At 42.0% G+C, this 21594-nt stretch overlaps 1 protein-coding gene across 2 annotated transcripts in view; it reads right to left on the bottom strand.

Annotated features, from left to right (window-relative positions):
- The window catches only part of LOC126279061 (ATP-binding cassette subfamily G member 4-like), a 305163-nt gene that overhangs the window by 249991 nt on the left and 33578 nt on the right, over positions 1-21594 (bottom strand). The gene's annotated exons all lie outside the window — the stretch shown is intronic.

Genomic DNA, 21594 nt, shown 5'->3' with positions numbered 1-21594 from the left:
ATCTCTTTATGATTTAACTTCGTTCCTTATTAACTTGATATCTACAGCCACAACTACATGACTAATCTGCAATTCAAACTTCAGTGCTTGGCAGAACCACCTTCAAATTATTTCTCTACCGTTCCACTTCAGAACAACGAGCGGGAAAAACGAAAACTTAAATATTTCTGGCCGGCCGCTGTGGCCGTGCGGTTCTAGGCGCCTCTGTCCGGAACCGCGCTGCTGCTACGGTCGCAGGTTCGAATCCTGACTCGGCCATGGATGTGTGTGATGTCCTTAGGTTAGTTAGGTTTAAGTAGTTCTAAGTCTAGGGGACTGATGACCTCAGATGTTAAGGCCCATAGTGCTTAGAGACATTTGAACCATTTTTTAAAAATATTTCCGTGCGAGCATTGATTCCTTTTACCTTACTACGATGATCAGTTCTCCCAATTTATGTGGTCGTCAACAAACTATTTTCGCATTCGCATTTGCGGTTGAAATTTTGTGAAGAGAATTCGCCGCCATGAAAAACGCCTTGGTTTTGATGATTCCCGCCCCAAATCGCGTATCATATCCGTGACGCTTTCTCCCCTATTTCGCGAAAATACAAAACGAGCTACTCGTCTCCGAACATTTTCGATGTCCTCCGTCAATCATATATGGTAAGTATCCCATACTGCACAACAGTACTTCAGAAGAGGACGTTCAAGCATAGTGCAGGGAGTTCTTTAGCACACCTGTTACATTTTTTAAGTGTACTGCAAAAAACGCAGTCTTTGGTTCACCTTCGCCAAGTAATGGGGCACCCTCCTCTAGCAATACCTTTTCTTTTTATAGAAGTAGCCGGTACCAGGATTAACGTTGAATCTCGTATAGGTGAACATTATCTCGGCTGTTTCACTAAAATAATTCCATATGATTTTGTATAAGATACATTACATTTCAGGTTAAAATGTATAAAAAGAAATTAAATTGTCACAATTGATATGAGCTAATGGTTAACATTACTCTTCTTTTAGAAGTATTTTAAGTTACGAAATTTGTGGCATACTTAAAATTCATATTATTAACTGCACAATGTAACGCGAATTATTAAAGACACTAAGATAAATTTAATAGTGAAGTGTGGGCTGGTAAGATTACACCCACAATGTTTTCTATGTGATTGTCCCAATTTAAAATGTTCGTAACGATAATTCCTAGGCATTTAGTAGAACTTACAGCCTTTACATTTGTGTGATTTGTCATGTGACCGAAATTGAACTGATTCCTTTTAGCAGTCATGTGGAATATCGCACTTTTCATTATTTACAGACAACTGCCACTTTTCGCACTGTACAGATATTTCGTTTAAATCTTTTTGTAATGATTTTGATCTTCTGATGACCTTGTTACACAGTAAAAACAGCATTAGCTGTAAACATTCTAAGAGGGCTGCTCAGACTGTCTCCTAAATGTCTATTAAATGAAGAACAGCAGAGGGACTATGTCACATCTGTTTTACTCAATGACTTTCCGTCAATTACTATGAACTGTAACTTTTCTGGCAGGAAATCCAGTCGCACAACTGAGACGAAACTCCACTGGCCCGCAGTTTGATTAGAAGCCGATCGTGAGGAATTGTGTCAAAAGCCTTCTGGAAATATAGAAATATGGAATCAGTTTAAGATATTTTGTCAATAGCACTCATTTTTCATGTGAATAAAGAGCTCACTGTGTTTCACAACAACGATATTTTCTGAACCCGTCAATACATCGTTCTCTTCGAGGTAATTCATAATGTTCGAACATAGTACATGTTCCAAAATGTTATTACAAATCAATGTTAGTGATATGGGTTTGTAATTCAGGGGATTACTTCCATTTCCTTTCTTGACTAATGGTGTGACCTGTGGATGTTTCCAGTACTTAAGATACTGATCTTTCCTCGAGCAGCAGCTGTATATGACTGCTAAGTATGGAGCTATTATTTCAACATACTCTGAAAGGAACCGAACTGGTACGCAATCTGGACCGGAAGACTTGCTTTTATTAACTGATTTAACGCTTCGCTACACCGAGTACTTAGTTTCTCGTGTTCACAGCCGTTCTTGATAAGAATTCTGAACATCACTTATATCCAAGGCATCTAACACAAAAATGTATGAATCACGAACATGAGTCTCATCCGGCCATAATTTTGGACAAGTAACAAAAAGTATAATTTCACCTGGCTCGCAAAAAGACGAAAGGACTTCTACAGCTGGGAAGTTGGTGGTCGTCGATATCCTCTATTTCCTAGCATAGACACAGGGAAGAAGTAGTTCGGACAATAAGGAGGATGTTGGTCTTGAAGTTTTCATGAAAGACGCTTAACATTGTGATTTCTTTCCCCGTCCCTCTAAACAGCCTTGAGCATGACATAACAACCGCACTTCGGCAGCGAGAGGTATATTGCTACATACGGTCGTCCTCGCCTGCAAGAAAATATCTGCAAATCCTTCAGCCGAGTGAGCTTTCCTCTGCATAGAGTTCAACGTAATCTGTAGTCGGAAACATGTTTTTTTTTTTTTTGTCACCGACGTTTTTTTTTTTTTACCGAGTAAGCGGATCGAGAATTTCGCATCCTGTGCTTTGCTACGAAAAAGAACTGGACAATTAGGACGGCTTTCAGTTGTGTGCTCTCTTGGCGACTTGTGGCTTCTAGAGTTAGGCTGCGTTCACAGTGGCACCGACAACGCTCGTTAGACACCTTCGCCAGAGATAGGGCGATAACATCGGCCAAGTGCGAGGTCATAGTGCGTACGATCTCCTTCATCAGTTTTTGGCAGGATCAAGGAGGTTAGGTTAGAATCTGTTCTATGTATGAAGTAGGTTAGATTTTAACCTTTTAGGGAGTGCTGAATAACGGCTTCTGCTATCAAAGAGACGCCGAATGCATGTGAATGAGCTTTCCTGTCTCCTAAAGAAAGTGGCGAGTATTATACACTTTGTCCTCAGTTGTTGCAATAAGCAGACAAGTTTTTATATATCAAATGACGAGAGAAACGTTCTGTTACTCGAGATAATTCGTGGTGACCTTGAAAAGCTAGTTATGAACACTCTGTTTCCCAGTATTTTTTAAAGTTGTGCAGACATCCATCCATCAACCTTCAATGATTGTCATTTAGCACACGAGTGAAAGACAATCACAAAGTGTAGCATAAGATACTCTGATACCCTACAGCACTTAAGAGTGTAAATCCGCCGAAGTGGCGAAGAAACTGGTATAGACATGCGTATTCAAAGACGGCATAAGAGGCATAAGACGGCGCTGCGGTCGGCAACGCCTATATAAGACAACAATTGTCTGGCGCAGTTGTTAGATCGGTTACTGCTTCTACAATGGCACGTTATCACGATTTAAGTGAGTTTGAACGTGGTCTCTTAGTCAGCGCACGAGTGATGGGACACAGCATCTCCGCGGTAGCGATGAAGTGAAGATTTTTCCGTACGATTTCACGAGCGAGGAATTTGGTAGAACATAAAATCTCCGAAATCACTGCGACCGAATAAAGATCCTGCAAGAACGGGATCAACGGCAACTGATGAGAATCGTTCAACGTGACGGAAGTGCAACCCTTCCGCAAATAGCTGCAGATATCAGCGCTGGGCTATCAACAAGTGTCAGCGTGCAAACTATTCAACGATCATCGTTATGGACTTTCGGTGCCGAAGGTGCACTCGTATACCCTTAATGACTGCACAACAGAAAGCTTTACGCCTCGCCTGGGGCCGTCAATATCGACAGTGGACTGTTTATGAATGGAAACACGTTGCCTGGTCGGACGAGTCTCGTTTCAAATTGTATCGAGTGGAAGGACGTGTGTGGGTATGGAGACAACCTCGTGAATCCATGGGCCCTGCATTCAGCAGGAGACTATTCTAGTGGATAGAGGCTCTGTAATGGTGAGGCGTGTGCAGTTGGAGTGATATGGGACCTCTGATACCTCTAGATACGACTTTGACAGGTGACACGTACGTAAGCATCCTGTCAGATCACCTGCATCCATTCATGTCCATTGTGCATTACGACGGACTTTAGCAATTCCAGTAGGACAATACGACGCCCCACACGTCCAGAATTGCTACAGAGTGGCTCCAGGAACACTCTTATGAGTTTAAACACTTCCGCTGGGCACCAGACTCCCCAGACATGAACATCATTGAGCATAAATATCTGGAATGCCTTACTACGTGCTGTTCAGAAGAAATCTCCACCCCCTCGTACTCTTATGTATTTATTGACAGCCCTGCAGGATTCATGGTGTCAATTACCTCCAGCAGTACTTCAGACATTGGTCGAGTCCATGCCACGTCATGTTGTGGCACATCAGCGTGCCCTACACGATATTAGGCAGGTGTACCAGTTTCTTTGGCTTTGCAGTGTGTATACCGTACACCACATTTGCAAACCACTACATATTAACAGAATCACTACCCTACTTGCTTAAGGCGCCAGTAAGCAGTAATAAGAATTTGTAGGCAGTTATAAAAGTCGAGGGACATGAAAGGGAAGCAGTGGTTGGGAAGGGAGTGAGACAGGGTTGTAGCCTCTCCCCGATGTTATTCAATCTGTATATTGAGCAAGCAGTAAAGGAAACAAAAGAAAAATTCGGAGTAGGTATTAAAATCCAGGGAGAAGAAATAAAAACTTTGAGGTTTGCCGATGACATTGTAATTCTGTCAGAGGCAGCAAAGGACTTAGAAGAGCAGTTGAACGGAATGGATATTGTTTTGAAAGGAGGACATAAGATGAACGTCAACAAAAGCAAAACGAGGATAATGGAATGTAGTCGAATTAAGTCGGGTGATGCTGAGGGAATTAGATTAGGAAATGACACACTTAAAGTAGTAAAGGAGTTTTGCTATTTGGGGAGCAAAATAACTGATGATGGTCGAAGTAGAGAGGATATAAAATGTAGACTGGCAATGGCAAGGAAAGCGTTTCTGAAGAAGAGAGATTTGTTAACATCGAGTATAGATTTAAGCGTCAGGAAGTCATTTCTGAAAGTATTTGTATGGAGTGTAGCCATGTATGGAAGTGAAACATGGACGATAAATAGTTTGGACAAGAAGAGTATAGAAGCTTTCGAAATGTGGTGCTACAGAAGAATGCTGAAGATTAGATGGGTAGATCACATAACTAATGAGGAAGTATTGAATAGGATTGGGGAGAAGAGAAGTTTGCGGCACAACTTGACTAGAAGAAGGGACCGGTTGGTAGGACATGTTCTGAGGCATCAAGGGATCACAAATTTAGCATTGGAGGGCAGCGTGGAGCGTAAAAATCGTAGAGGGAGACCAAGAGATGAATACACTAAGCAGATTCAGAAGGATGTAGGTTGCAGTAGGTACTGGGAGATGAAGAAGCTTGCACAGGATAGAGTAGCATGGAGAGGTGCATCAAACCAGTCTCAGGACTGAAGACCACAACAACAGGCAACTAATGACAACCTACCACTAAAAAGATCTAGTGCAGTGGCTATAAGAATACGCCAATCCTTTTCACATGAACAAATTATTTTTTGAGGTTATAATCTATGTCTAAAATTTTAAATAAAGATCTTGCCTATTTGAGGTTTCAAATATAACTGTGATTTCAGTCCATTCCGAACTATATCCCAATTATGATATTTTCATTCCCAGGATGCCACAAAGTCACTCTCTTCGACTAAACTCAACAGTCTCACGTTCCATATTCCGTTGTCGGTAGATAGGATCGAAGAAAACAAACTGATTTGAATTGCACAGATTGTCTTCCGAAGTCTGTACATTTGGGAGATGAGATAGGCTATAGTGCGACCGCGCACCTAGTGACGTACTGATTGGAAAAGATCGGCCGTCTCTGGCCGACGTCGGTCGTCAACAGAATCCACCGATACCGGAGCCATTGTGACCGCAGCCTTAGAGGGAGGGAACAATTAACTCGACATCCTGTCCATCTGTGTCGTGCCAGTCACTGCTACGCTACTCACAACAGCCTAGCAGTACTATGATATACACTGATACTGCACATCGTGCCTACCTTTGGTTCAGTTACTGTTACGCAGTAACGAGTAAGATAATTACTAACAGATTCACAGTGGTTTGGGTGTCCTGCCCAGTCACGTACTGTTTCACATTCAAAACCCATGGAGAGTGGGGGAGGGGCGAGAGATGCTCGTTTTTCTGTTCCATCAATTCTTTTCGCGTAGGACGTTAGTGTTTACTTCACATTTCTACACGTCACGCGTCAACGTATCTTTGTACTTTTCTTCACTGTGTACAGACAGTATACTACTTATTTATTTATTTACTTAGCCCTGCCAAGATTAGGGGCATCAGGCTCTCTCTTACATCTCATCGGGCATATTACATATTATGCATTATATAACATAATAAAAACGTGTAGTAACTACTATAGTGTAGAAGCAGAAAAAATTGTTCAAGTAGAACAGGACTCGTTCAATGAGGGTTCCGTACAAACTTAATTATGTAGAGAGTTCATCCATCCCGGGAATTGAGAATCTCGACGATTTCTGCCTGTTATCGATATCGGTACAGGCAAGATACAGGTCCCGAGAATTCCAAGACCGTGTCAAAATCTCTACGGTAGTTCCCGAGACTGGCCCGGACATACAAAACGAAGCGAGCAGGGGACTTCGCTTTATATACGTGAAGAGAGAAGATTTAATAAAATATTTTGATTTACTTACTGAAACATGACTACAACTTAAATTTTATGTTTGCATTAAATAACATTTTTCTGTTATGCTTCTCACGGATGACGAATGCAGTGGAAGTTCAACATATTTTTTATGTGATATAATGAACCATGGACCTTGCCGTTGGTGGGGAGGCTTGCGTGCCTCAGCGATACAGATGGCCGTACCGTAGGTACAACCACAACGGAGGGGTATCTGTTGAGAGGCCAGACAAACGTGTGGTTCCTGAAGAGGGGCAGCAGCCTTTTCAGTAGTTGCAGGGGCAACAGTCTGGATGATTGACTGATCTGGCCTTGCAACATTAACCAAAACGGCCTTGCTGTGCTGGTACTGCGAACGGCTGAAAGCAAGGGGAAACTACAGCCGTAATTTTTCCCGAGGACATGCAGCTTTACTGTATGATTAAATGATGATGGCATCCTCTTGGGTAAAATATTCCGGAGGTAAAATAGTCCCCCATTCGGATCTCCGGGCGGGGACTACTCAGGAGGATGTCGTTATCAGGAGAAAGAAAACTGGCGTTCTACGGATCGGAGCGTGGAATGTCAGATCCCTTAATCGGGCAGGTAGGTTAGAAAATTTAAAAAGGGAAATGGATAGGTTAAAGTTAGATATAGTGGGAATTAGTGAAGTTCGGTGGCAGGAGGAACAAGACTTCTGGTCAGGTGACTACAGGGTTATAAACACAAAATCAAATAGGGGTAATGCAGGAGTAGGTTTAATAATGAATAGGAAAATAGGAATGCGGGTAAGCTACTACAAACAGCATAGTGAACGCATTATTGTGGCCAAGATAGATACGAAGCCCACACCTACTACAGTAGTATAAGTTTATATGCCAACTAGCTCTGCAGATGATGAAGAAATTGAAGAAATGTACGATGAAATAAAAGAAATTATTCAGATAGTGAAGGGAGACGAAAATTTAATAGTAATGGGTGACTGGAATTCGAGTGTAGGAAAAGGGAGAGAAGGAAACATAGTAGGTGAATATGGATTGGGGCTAAGAAATGAAAGAGGAAGCCGCCTAATAGAATTTTGCACAGAGCACAACTTAATCATAGCTAACACTTGGTTTAAGAATCATGAAAGAAGGTTTTATACGTGGAAGAACCCTGGAGATACTAAAAGGTATCAGATAGATTATATAATGGTAAGACAGAGATTTAGGAACCAGGTTTTAAGTTGTAAGACATTTCCAGGGGCAGATGTGGACTCTGACCACAATCTATTGGTTATGACCTGTAGATTAAAACTGAAGAAACTGCAAAAATGTGGGAAATTAAGGAAATGGGACCTGGATAAACTGAAAGAACCAGAGGTTGTACAGAGTTTCAGAGAGAGCATAAGGGAACAATTGACAGGAATAGGGGAAAGAAATCAGTAGAAGAAGAATGGGTAGCTCTGAGGGATGTAGTAGTGAAGGCAGCAGAGGATAAAGTAGGTACAAAGACGAGGGCTGCTAGAAATCCTTGGGTAACAGAAGAAATATTGAATTTAATTGATGAAAGGAGAAAATATAAAAATGCAGTAAATGAAGCAGGCAAAAAGGAATACAAACGTCTCAAAAATGAGATCGACAGGAAGTGCAAAATGGCTAAACAGGGATGGCTAGAGGACAAATGTAAGGATGTAGAAGCTTATCTCACTAGGGGTAAGATAGATACTGCCTACAGGAAAATTAAAGAGACCTTTGGAGAGAAGAGAACCACGTGTATGAATATCAAGAGCTCAGATGACAGCCCAGTTCTAAGCAAAGAAGGGAAGGCAGAAAGGTGGAAGGAGTATATAGAAGGTTTATACAAGGGCGATGTACTTGAGGACAATATTATGGAAATAGAAGAGGATGTAGATGAAGACGAAATGGGAGATACGATACTGCGTGAAGAGTTTGACAGAGCACTGAAAGACCTGAGTCGAAACAAGGCCCCCGGAGTAGACAACATTCCATTAGAACTACTGACGGCCTTGGGAGAGCCAGTCATGACAAAACTCTACCAGCTGGTGAGCAAGATGTATGAGACAGGCGAAATACCCTCAGACTTCAAGAAGAATATAATAATTCCAATCCCAAAGAAAGCAGGTGCTGACAGATGTGAAAATTACCGAACTATCAGTTTAATAAGCCACGGCTGCAAAATACTAACGCGAATTCTTTACAGACGAATGGAAAAAATGGTAGATGCAGACCTCGGGGAGGATCAGTTTGGATTCCGTCGAAATGTTGGAACACGTGAGGCAATACTGACCTTACGACTTATCTTAGAAGAAAGATTAAGAAAAGGCAAACCTACGTTTCTAGCATTTGTAGACTTAGAGAAAGCTTTTGACAATGTTGACTGGAATACTCTTTTTCAAATTCTAAAGGTGGCAGGGGTAAAATACAGGGAGCGAAAGGCTATTTATAATTTGTACAGAAACCAGATGGCAGTAATAAGAGTCGAGGGGCATGAAAGGGAAGCAGTGGTTGGGAAAGGAGTGAGACAGGGTTGTAGCCTCTCCCCGATGTTATTCAATCTGTATATTGAGCAAGAAGTAAAGGAAACAAAAGAAAAATTTGGATTAGGTATTAAAATTCATGGAGACGAAGTAAAAACCTTGAGGTTCGCCGATGACATTGTAATTCTGTCAGAGACGGCAAAGGACTTGGAAGAGCAGTTGAACGGAATGGACAGTGTCTTGAAAGGAGGATATAAGATGAACATTAACAAAAGCAAAACGAGGATAATGGAATGTAGTCAAATTAAATCGGGTGATGCTGAGGGAATTAGATTAGGAAATGAGACACTTAAAGTAGTAAAGGAGTTTTGCTATTTAGGAAGTAAAATAACTGATGATGGTCGAAGTAGAGAGGATATAAAATGTAGACTGGCAATGGCAAGGAAAGCGTTTCTGAAGAAGAGAAATTTGTTAACATCGAATATAGGTTTATGTATCAGGAAGTCGTTTCTGAAAGTATTTGTTTGGAGTGTAGCCATGTATGGAAGTGAAACATGGACGATAACTAGTTTGGACAAGAAGAGAATAGAAGCTTTCGAAATGTGGTGCTACAGAAGAATACTGAAGATAAGGTGGATAGATCACGTAACTAATGAGGAGGTATTGAATAGGATTGGGGAGAAGAGAAGTTTGTGGCACAACTTGACTAGAAGAAGGGATCGGTTGGTAGGACATGTTTTGAGGCATCAAGGGATCACAAATTTAGCATTGGAGGGCAGCGTGGAGGGTAAAAATCGTAGAGGGAGACCGAGAGATGAGTACACTAAGCAGATTCAGAAGGATGTAGGTTGCAGTAGGTACTGGGGGATGAAGCAGCTTGCACAGGATAGAGTAGCATGGAGAGCTGCATCAAACCAATCTCAGGACTGAAGACAACAACAACAACAATCACAATTTAAGAATTGTCGGTTTTTTTCCATGAGTTTGCGAACATCAAAATATATGATATAAATGGCCGCACCTTTTAACTACACTGACTTACAAGCTTACATTTTTTACACTGCCAAGGGACCTTAGTCCTACGTGTGTGACATAAGTTTCAACTTGATACGTCAACCTGTTCCTGGGGAAAAGGGGTCTTAACATTTGCACAGACACACGGACAACAAACCGATCCTACAATGATTCTCCCATTTTGCATTCGTTCATGTGTACAACAGAGACGAGTTACAAGCAAGTAGTTTTCAACTATGGGGGCCAGCAGAAGCGGACATAATACAAGTGATGGGAAAGACAGAGCGAATGAGAGGACATTATACAACACAATATTATGAAAATACGGGGAAAGAAAATGACATGACTGTGAAATGATAAGAGCTGAAAAGGGCAAGAAGCTTTACAGACAAAGAGAAAACAGACCATACGCTTCAACTCTGCGTGAATTGTTACGAAGGTGGCACAAAGAAGTGCACCATCTTCTTGTTAAAAGCGACAGGGTATTTAATTGTGTGCGGAGTGCAGGGCAGCTTGTTGCGGAGCAGCTATAGTTTTAATCTGCCAGGAAGTTTCATATCAGCGCACACTCCGCTGCAGAGTGAAAATCTCATTCTGGAAACATCCCCAGGCTGTGGCTAAGCCATGTCTCCACTATATCCTTTCTTTCAGGAGTGCTAGTTCTGCAAGGTTCGCAGAAGAGCTTCTGTAAAGTTTGGAAGGTAGGAGACGAGGTGCTGGCAGAAGTAAAGCTGTGAGGACGGGGCATGAGTCGTGCTTGTGTAGCTCAGTTGGTAGAGCACTTGCCTGCGAAAGGCAAAGGTCCCGAGTTCAAGTCTTGGTCGGGCACACAGTTTTAATCTGCCAGGAAGTTTCAGCTACAAAGGAGTTTGCGATGGTTTTGTTTTATGGATGCGCACAGTTAGGGTGCTAAACAGGTGAGACCGTGCCTTTCGATTATGATGAAATGGCAGGTACTTACTATCTTATGCAAGGAACTGGGGTACTTCTACACTGAGGAGTCGATGAAGTAAACATAGCATGTGGTCGTCACGTGACTTACCTCGCAGCTAACAACATTAAGTGGGTGTATAAAGCACTCACATGGCTATATAGACGGACGTTGCAAATGTAACGCACACGATAATTTATGGTTCGTCGTAACCTCCTAATGTTCTCACTACTCACAGTAGTAGAGATTAGCTAGAAAAAGTGACTGCACAAGTTCACGTTTCACATCCCCTGGAAAGAAGTTCCGACACGTTTTGAGGGCACAGAAAGAAGCGGAAAACTGCCTGTGCGTGGCGGCAGCGTTTTCTGCCAGCTGAGATCATCATCCATAGTTACACTCAAGTTCGTCTAATAGAACATAACATGTTTTGGAAGCTGCCGGCCGGTGTGGCCGAGAGGTACTAGGTGCTTCAATCTGGAATCTCACGAGCACTACGGTCGCAGGTTCGGATCCTGCCTCGGGCATGGATGTGTGTGATGTCCTTACGTTAGTTGGGTTTAAGAAGTTCTAAGTTCTGGGGGACTAATGACCTCAGATGTTAAGTCCCATAGTGCTCAGAGCCATTTCAACCATTTGTTTTGGAAGGTAAGCCATGGTTGGTTCGCTGTTTATTGCTTCTCAACAGTTTGGCATCCAGTGCGCTTGCGTCAAATACATGGCTGGAATAAATTTTTAAATTTGACAAAATCACATATTGTACACCCATAGTTTGGACAAAAGACTGAGAATACTTGTGTAGTAACCTGCCTTACATTACCACACTTTAGCTTTGAGACACGCTATCTAGAGAGCAAGACTGAACAGAGATTAGCCTATTGCTACCAGCAATAGCGTTCGGATATGAAATGCACGGCAATACTGAACATCGCTGAGGCTGATCTCTCAGGATTCAAAACAGGCATGGTTTTGGGACGTGTCAGGCAGAAGCCCCAGAAACGAAAACGGCACACTTTATTCTCGATGGAAGAAGCGTCGTGTCGACTATAATGAGGACCTTCATGAAACGGGAGGAAACATCGGCAAGGCCAACAGCGGCTGAAAGTCGAAATTGACTAGGATTTGGAAGCGGATTATGATCAGAAAGCACAGGACGTCAGCATCCCAGATAACTTGCCAGACGAACACAAAGCCGCAAGGCGCCTTGTCACGGCCCGCGCGGCTCTCCCCGTCGGAGGTTCGAATCCTCCCTCGGGGATGATTGTGTGTGTTGTCCTTAGCGTAAGTTAGGTTAAGTAGTGCGGAAGCTTAGGGATCGGTGACCTCAGAAATTTGGTCCCATAAGACCTTTCCACAAATTAAAAAAAAAAAAAAAGTTTTTACCACGAACACATATCTACAGGAAGCTGTATCATCAAAAACTACCCAGCATAAAATGTATGAGAATAGCGTTCACAGCACAATGGCTATTTCAAAAGTACTGATTACATGACGAAACTGGTGGCGCGAACATACAGTCCAGACATAACAGACAATGGAAGAATGCCATCTGGTAGGATGATTCATCGTACACGACATTCGCACACAATGAACGTGTTGCCCTTCGGTAAACGCAACCGGAAACCTCTCATCTTGACTGTCTATGTGTTAAGGCTGCGTTCACACTGCCGGCCGGGCCGCCGTGTAGTGCATTCACATTGCGCGCCGCGCCGAGCCGGGACGGCGAAATGGGGGAAAACCCACTTCTCCGATTTTCATGTTTTAAAACTTCTTAGCGGTATATGAGACTTCGCCACATCGTTTTATGAACTTATTTTTTCCTTAAAAGCATTACTTACGTCTTGAAAAAAGAAAAAGTCTACTTTTCGATTCGCGTGATTTCTTAGTTTCGTAACGCTTCCCAACCGATTTTGAAGAAAGTATGCGGCTAAAAAATCTGATTTTTGTACACGTGGTAGTGTAACACCTTAGCTTCGTATTGTATCATTTATCTTTCCATATTTCGTAACAGTAATTGTGAAATGATGCTATTTGTCAACGTTGTGCACTTGATTTACAAATCTTGTAGTGGAAAAGTTACGGAGCGGGTAGCTTACTGTTAGATCCGTTTTAGACCATAGATTGTTGGGAATGAAATGTAGGTAAAAGTACCAAAAAGTTTTTGAAATGATAATTCACTGATATCTGTCTCTGGTCACAAGTAATGCTAGCTATTCAGTGCCGCGTCCGCAAGCCACGGAGTTCGCGCGGTTACGGCTTGGCTTAGTACATGTACAGATAGAAGTGTCACTGACATAGGTCTGATAAAATTTGCTGTAAAACTAATCACAAAAACAAACTGGAGATTTGTGATACGTTTACTGCAGAAACTGAAGCGCAATTCTGTAGTCTCGTTGTCTACTTTGACAAAAAAAATAATGGAGAGTTAATGAAACTACTGTAGATCGACACAGATGTGCGTTTCATTGTTCTTCATTGTTTTTTTTTCTTCCTTGGCGGGCTGCGCTGCACTGTCAAGGTAATCCCCACTCTTTGGCTAAATGGCTGTTAGTTGGCGCAGGCCAAATAAATAAATTTAAAAAATCCTCACCCTTCGACAGCTGACAAGCAAGTCAGTAGAAAACAAAGCTGCAGTCAACAGTTGCTCTCCTTTAGCTAGTCTGTGCTGTCGTGTAGAACAATGTCTTCACTCTTTTATTGGTATTGTTTTGACTCTGCAGTAACTCTTCGAGGTTTGAAGAGGTTATGGAGTCAGCCCATAAATAGCGACAGACATTTAGGAGAGTTTTTTTTTCTTTACATGAAGACCTCAAAAACTATCCTGAAATTTTTTATTCATATTACAGTACACACTTTTTTGTTTGCAGTAGAACTTTGTGCAGCATTCACTACCTCCAATTATTTGTAGTCATGCTTTTGTATTTTAAATTTCACAAAAGCTTAACTCTGAGGGGAAGAGAGTTTATGGGACTACTGAGAATCATTAGTGAGTAATTAGCTTCGTCATTTTGGGTAATGCCTTGCTGTGCCTTCAACGAAGAATCGCAGAAATACTCCTTCAGAATTTTCCAACTTTTTTCTTCATGATACAGCACTTGGCAGTGGTGATGGTTCTTCATGTGGAGCTACTGATGACCTCACAGAATTCTTTTCATTACCTTGTAAGATAGGCAGATTGACAGGCTAAGAGTTTTGAGATAATGCCCTTGACTCAGTGGTTCTATTTCCACTGATAAGGAACGTGCATAGCTCTTGGAACTTAGGAAAATCATGTGACAGAACAAAGCCCGAGTGGAACTACATTTTAATATACTATTCCCTGGATCACATGACATTTTACCAAGTTATACAAGTTATTTTCTGTAACTGTCTCTCAGGTCTTTGCATTTCGATTTCATTATTTTAATTGAATGAATATAGTATGGCCATGTCTCTTTATTTGTTTATTGTCGTATAACTGTGAAATGACATGGACTAAGTAGGTATCTACTGTGCAAACAAAACTGTAAAAACTTCGTCCAACACCACACTTGAATAACACTGTAAATAGTCTGATCAAGGCGTGTTTAAAGAAAGTATGTTATATAAAAAACTTTCAAATGGGGAGCTGTTATTACCGCCACCAACAAGACTTGAAGGAATGTGTCAGGAACTACCGTACGTCATTTTGGGAGATGAAGCTTACCCCTTATTAGAGAATTTGATGAGACCTTTTCCTCGCAGAAATTTGGACAACAAGAAGATTCTATACAATGATAGGCAGTCCAGAGCAAGAAAAATTGTTGAATGTGCATTTGGTATAATGACCAATAAATGGAGACTACTGAGGAAGGAAATTGAAACATCCATTGACTTAGCTGATCACATAGTCAAGTGCATTTGTCTACTTCCTAATATTGTCATTGACAGAGAAGAATGCAATGTTGCAGGTGAAAAGTTTTGTAACAATGCTGGTATGCAGACAGCTGGTGCCACGTTCAACAGAAATTCCACATTACGTTCGAAAACTGCCAGGAACACTTTTATTGAATATTTCGTTAAAAATGCAACTTAAAATAATTCAAAAACCTTTCAAAAATAAATTTTGGAATTGAAAGTACTTAGCTATTTACTGTATTTATGTGTATCTCATTTCACTGTAAATAAAGCAAATAAAACTATAAAGGAAAATAATTTATATTTGTGTGTACTATCTGAAACACACTCCTTGGTTACTTCGTTCTATAATCTGGAAACTGCATAATTACTGTCATACTAGCCGAATTTCTGATACCAAATTGATGGACACTAGTTAATGTCATGTATATGTTATTCTGCATTCATTAAAGTAAGAACGTCGCAAAATGATGTCACAGACAACAGCTTATAGTAACGTGCCACAGCATGACTTTACAATTCATTGTCATCTGGTAGGGACACATTTCCGTCCCTCAGTGACACTCATATCTGCCTCCGTTTACAAGTAAATGTGAACTATTCAGTGGCGGCAATGCCGGTATCGCTGACAAGCTATTGTTGTAAATGCATGTAAATACGGTAGATTAAATAAATGAAACAAAAGTAATTTCGCATGTATCATTATAATAAACGTAACTTTTCCTCACTGATTGTGAAATGTGAGGTAACATCTTAAACTAAAAGACGTGTGCAGTCACACTTGTGATGAAAGCAGAAGGGAGACGTGTGATGCGTGTACTGCAGAAGCTGTAGTGTTGCTCCACAGGCTCGCGCCGGCAATATTAAACACTCGGGATGTCGCCGGCTCGGCTCCGGGAGGCTGACGCCGTGTCGGCTCGGCCCGGCCGCCAGTGTGAACGCCGCCTACTATTGTGAAGTATGCCCGAGTTCCAATAATGCACTTTGACTTGGCCCACATGACATCATGGGATGGGATACAGGACGGGATTGTGTCAGTATTCTGGGATGTAGCAAGACAAAAACTCTTCCGTCCACAGTTTTGGGATGGTCCTTAACGAACACGATGACAAATAAAACATATTTCATCGCTCCTCAGTCTTCCTATATGTGTATAATTGAATCCTGGAGGACAAGATGATATGTTGTAAACATCATGGATACATATCAGTCGAAGTACACGGTGGAGGGCGCACGTAAACGTAAACATTTTAAAAATGCGCATTGTTACTATATATCGTGCATTTTATGGCCTAACAAGCCTTAGTGGAGTGCTACGTGTGTGAACTTGCCGATTTGGACAAGGTGCTTTTTTTGTTTGCATAATTTTTTGCTTCTGACAGAACTATGTATAATGTGCTGAATATTCCCCACCCTAATGACGACATAGCATCAGTGATCAACTCGTAATGGAACACGGTTTATAACCATTTTTTGAAGGTCATAAGATGACAGTTTGAAATGTCGAAACCTATCGTCAATAATAAAAATTAATTAACTCTATTTGGCTATAAAAAGTTTTTTTTTAAAAAATAGCTATTGATTCATCTTGTTAGACTAATGGTTAAAAGCAGACTTGCCCTATACCTTTCTGGTAATGCTTTGCTGTGTCAGTGTTGTTCTATCTTTACAGTGGCCGGATGAGACGAGAGGACATTGTTGCTTCACGAGTTGCTGTAGAAGCAGCGTGAGCACACAAAACCTACCACACATTCAGAGAGTTTAATTTAAGATGACCCCCTTTCAAAATCTTTGCTTCGGTTTGTTCTTTATTACAAAAATCTATGGTTGGACATGCTTTGATATGTTTACACTCAGCCGATGATCATTTATAACTGTAATTTCAAAGTGGACGCTGCATCTCTTGTGCAAGGTTTGGTTGTGTAGATACTTAGCAGTTCATATGGTGCAGTAATTATATGGATTGCCATACTGATAAATAAGCTGTGTCATGTTATTAATATTCTATGTTTTGTAAGTATTAGTTTATGCCACAATTATATAAGTGATTGGATTTTGTGCATTTCTAGTTTCATGTTCTGTTTTGATGGATACAGGTACCAGTAGTTATAATAAAAGATAATCAAACAGCTGCGTGTCGTGAATTTAAAAAAATGTTACAGCTGGTTTTGGCAGTCGCCTTCAAACAACGTTCCACGATATAACCCTATAATTATGTACATCTGCCCCAGTTTTCTCTACATGCCGGTTCGATTGCCGCTTCCTGTGCTACGGTGAAATCTTATCGAGACGAAGCTTGACATAAATACCTGGTGGGGGGGATGAGGGGGACGACGTTGGTTCTTCGCATTTGCTATAAGTTAAAATTGTATCCTGCACTGGGCTTCGATCCCATGCGTCGGTCATTGAAACTACAAAACTTTACAAATGTTCATCGTAGCGTATGCGCCACTAGAGAGTAAAAAACCAATTCATTTCATTGTTGAAATTCGTTGAGGAAGGTATCAGCTTGGAAAATTGCTTTTAACCCATATATCTTTTCAGAAATCCGGCTGAATTACGTGAAGGTTAATTTTACTTTTCGCGTGCCGCAACTGACCCGAATATTCCAGTTATACGAAAAAGGTCGGCATGTGGGGTTATCTACAGGGCCACCGGCTGTGCATACTCTTTAGTAATCACGGACAATTTCTATTTGTGCACCTTGTGGGACGTCTTCAGCTTGAAATATCCTGGTGATTAAGGAAGGGATCACGGCTTCATCTTTGGTGTGGAGCTTTAATAGCGAGGAAGACGGGAAAATGCAAGCTGCGCCATCTACTGCCGGTAGCCGTCCTTGGCAGCGTGGCCGCAGCGGAGCAGTTTCTGCAAGTTTTTGTGGTCCAGTCAAGGAACTGATGTAGGCCACAGTAACGCTGTAACAGGCGAGGTCGTAAGGGCAATTTGCACAGGCTCGACGAGGATTTTAGCTCCAAACGACCGTCTATTTGATTAACTCCACAGACGCAGTTCCGAATGTTTTAAAAGATCTCCAGAAGCTGTTCAGTATCACTGAAACATTCGCAAGCAGCTACTATTAGGAATCTAGTTCAACGCGTTCTTCATCAGAAAACTCATCATCAGATTGTATATTATTAAGTGCTGTGTACTGTTAAGTGTGAGGGTAATAATATTAAAGGCTCAGATCTACTCAAAGCGGGTTTCAATATTTTTATGACGCTTAAGCGATTTTCATTCCCGTCAGAATCTTGTGTATGTAGAAATATAGCACCTAGGGTGCGGATTTCGTATCAGAAATTCTTCCTGAACACAAAATAGTTCATTGATCGTGACCAGGACAAATATCTCACGAAATATGCATCAAACGAAAAAACTACAAGGAACGAAACTCGTTTAGCTTGAAGGAGGAAACCAGATGGCGCTATGGTTGGCACGCTAGACGATGTTGCCATACGTCAAATGGATATCAACTGCGTTTTTTTAAAGTAGGAATCCCCATATTTTATTTAATATTCGTGTAGTACGTAAAGAAATATGAATGTTTTAGTTGGACCAATTTTTTCGCTTTGTGATAGATGGCGCTATAATAGTCACAAACGTATAAGTATGTGTTATCACGTAACATTCCGCCAGTGCGGACGGTATTTGCTTCGCGATACATTACCCGTGTTAAAATGGACCGTTTACCAATTACGGAAAGGTCGATTTCGTGTTGATGTGTGGCTATAGTCGTCAAAATGCCCAATGGGAGTGTGCTATGTATGCTGCTCGGTATCCTGGACGACATCATCCAAGTGCCCGGACCGTTCGACGGATAGTTACACACAGGAAGTTTTCAGCCACATGTGAAACGTCAACCACGACCTGCAACAAATGATGATGCCTTAGTAGGTGTTTTAGCTGCTGTCGCGGCTAATCCGCACATCAGTAGCAGACAAATTGCGCGACAATCGGGAATCTCGAAAATGTCGGTGTTGAGAATGCTGCACCAACATCGAATGCACCCATACCATATTTCTATGCACCACGAATTGCATGGCGACGACTTTGAACGTCGTGTACAGTTCTCCCACTGGGTACAAGAGAAATTACGGGACGATGATTGATTTTTTGCAAGCGCTCTATTTAGCGACGAAGCGTCATTCACCAACAGCGGTAACGTAAACCGGCATAATATGCACTATTAGGAAACGGAAAATCCACGATGATTGCGAGAAGTGGAACATCAGCGACCTTGGCGGGTTAATGTATGGTGCGGAATTATGGGAGGAAGGATAATTGGCCCCCATTTTATCGATGGCAATCTAAATGATGCAATGTATGCTGATTTCCTACGTAATGTTCCACCGATGTTACTACAAGACGTTTCACTGCATGACAGAATGGCGATGTACTTCTAACATGATGGATGTCCGGCAAATAGCTCGCTTGCGGTTGAAGCGGTATTGAATAGCATATTTCATGACAGGTGGATTGGTCGCCGAAGCACCATACCACGTCAAGTTCGCCGGATCTGACGTCCCCGGGTTTCTTTCTGTGGGGAAAGTTGAAGGATATTTGCTATCGTAATCCACCGACAACGCCTGACAACATGCGTCAGCGCATTGTCAGTGCATGTGCGAACATTACGGAAGGCGAACTACTCGCTGTTGAGAGGAATGTCGTTACACGTATTGCCAAATGCATTGAGGTTGACGTACATCATTTTCAGCATTTATTGCATTAATGTGGTATTTACAGGTAATCACGCTGTAACAGCATGCGTTCTCAGAAATGATAAGTTCACAAAGGTACATGTATCACACTAGAACAACCGAAATAAAATGTTCAAACGTACGTACGTTCTGTATTTTAATTTATAAAACCTACCTGTTACCAACTGTTCGACTAATATTGTGAGCCATATGTTTGTGACTATTACAGCGCCATCTACCACAAAGGGAAAAAAAGTGGTCCAACTACAACATTCATATTTCTTTACGTACTACACGAATATGTAAAAAAAATGGGGGTTCCGTTTGACCTATGGCAACGTTATCTAGCGTGCCAACCATAGCGCAATCTGGTTTCCCCCTTCAAGCTAGACGAGTTTCGTTCTTTGTAGTTTCTTCGTTTGACGCTTATTTCGTGAGATATTTGGCCCGGCCACTATCAATGGACCACCCTGTATATATACACATTCTCTCTACCTTAAACACACACACACACACACACACACACACACACACACACACACACGTTCTGCCCATTTTAACATGGACGCTCTAACTATGGGGGAATTTGTTTATTACGTAGCGCATATAAAATAATCTTCATCATCCTGAGGCATGTCGTGCCAAATTCTTCAAATTGACGCGTCAAGTCGTCAAAATCCCGAGATGGTTGGAGGGGCCTGTCCATAATGCTTCAAATATTCTCAGTTAGGGGGAGATCTGGCGACCTTGCTAGCAAAGGTAGGGATTAGAAGTCTGGCCGTGTGCGGGCGTGCATTATCTTGATGAAATGTACGAGGGCTGTTTTTATTTATTTATTTTTCATCCTCCGATCGTCCATCTAAGCAAGTAAGAGGCAGCTCCCCCACCACAACCTCTGCCGTTTTCAGCTGCAGTGTGTCCGTCGTACCCGAGCACGTCCGTGTAAACGTGGCCGCTACGCTCGATGCTCCCGCCAAATGTGAGTTACGAAGTGTAATCCGTTTCCTGCACGCAAAAGGATGTAGTGCTGCGGAAGTCGATCGCAGAATGAGCAACGTGTATGGTAACAACGTTATGAGTGATGGTAGTGTTCGGGAATGGTGTCGGAAATTTAAAGATGGACCAACAGACGTCCATGATGAAGGTGGAGAAGGTTGCAAGTCTGCCGCCACTATAGGCCTCGTTAAGCGTGTTGATCAGCTGGTGAAATGCAAACGAAGGTTTACAATTAGCGAACTGTCTGATGAATTTCCAGACATTTCAAGGTCTGCTTTGTACAAAAAATGGTTCAAATGGCTCTGAGCACTATGGGACTCAACTGCTGTGGTCATTAGTCCCCTAGAACTTAGAACTACTTAAACCTAACTAACCTAAGCACATCACACATATCCATGCCCGAGGCAGGATTCGAACCTGCGACCGTAGCAGTCGCACGATTCTGGACTGCACGCCTAGAACCGCGAGACCACCGCGGCCGGCTGCTTTGTACACAATTGTGACTCAAGACCTAGGCTACCGGAAATTGTGTGCACGTTGGATCCCAAAAATGCTGAGTACCGATCACAAAGCGCAAAGGATGGCATCAGCATTGTCGTTTCTCACACGTTATGCCAATGAGGGAAACGTTCCTTTGAAGTCGATTGTTACTGGCAACGAAACGTTGGTCCTCTATGACAATCCTGAAACAAAGGAACCATCAAAGCAGTGGATGCACACAGCTTCCCCAAGCAAGCCAAAAAGTTTAAACATTCACTGACGAAAAGAAAAACAATGGCTACTGTGTTTTGGGACCATAAAGGAGTGCTGCTGGTGGACTTTATGGAGCAAGCTACGACGATAACCGAGGAAGTTTATTGTGAAACTTGACGTCGTCTCTGCAGAGCCATTCAAAACAAACGCAGAGGAATGCTTTCGTCTGGCATTGTTTTGATCCGTG

The sequence above is a fragment of the Schistocerca gregaria genome, chromosome 6 (genome assembly GCF_023897955.1).
Source record: "Schistocerca gregaria isolate iqSchGreg1 chromosome 6, iqSchGreg1.2, whole genome shotgun sequence".
NCBI lineage: Eukaryota > Metazoa > Arthropoda > Insecta > Orthoptera > Acrididae > Schistocerca > Schistocerca gregaria.
This window is presented reverse-complemented; position numbering and strand designations above follow the sequence as displayed.